The sequence below is a fragment of the Gekko japonicus genome, unplaced genomic scaffold, assembly GCF_001447785.1.
Source record: "Gekko japonicus isolate JY-2015 unplaced genomic scaffold, Gekko_japonicus_V1.1 scaffold1503, whole genome shotgun sequence".
Taxonomy (NCBI): domain Eukaryota; kingdom Metazoa; phylum Chordata; class Lepidosauria; order Squamata; family Gekkonidae; genus Gekko; species Gekko japonicus.
Genome location: NW_015170931.1, coordinates 417,008 through 417,368, shown reverse-complemented (window position 1 = coordinate 417,368; position 361 = coordinate 417,008).

Genomic DNA, 361 nt, shown 5'->3' with positions numbered 1-361 from the left:
GGGAGAAAAGAAAGCGACCTTCCTTCTGCCCCCTCCCCCGGAGTGGGGGGGGGGAGTTGAAATCGCCCAGCAATGACCCATCCACACACACACACCCCCCACGGGCACACTGGATGAGTGGGGGGGGGGAAGGACAAGGATTTGGAAGCGGAGAGTCCCCCCCCCTTTCCCCGAAAGGTATTACCGAGTCGTTAGTCCTCCCCCCATTCTGCTAATCGATACCAGCCAACGATTAATTGTTCCAGCCCAGAATCAATCACGCTACACTACAGGTGAATGAGGCTACGGTCGGGCAGGGGAAGGGATTCCTTCTCTCTTCTCCGGTCCCCCCCCCCCCCAATGCACGGGAAAACGTGCGCTT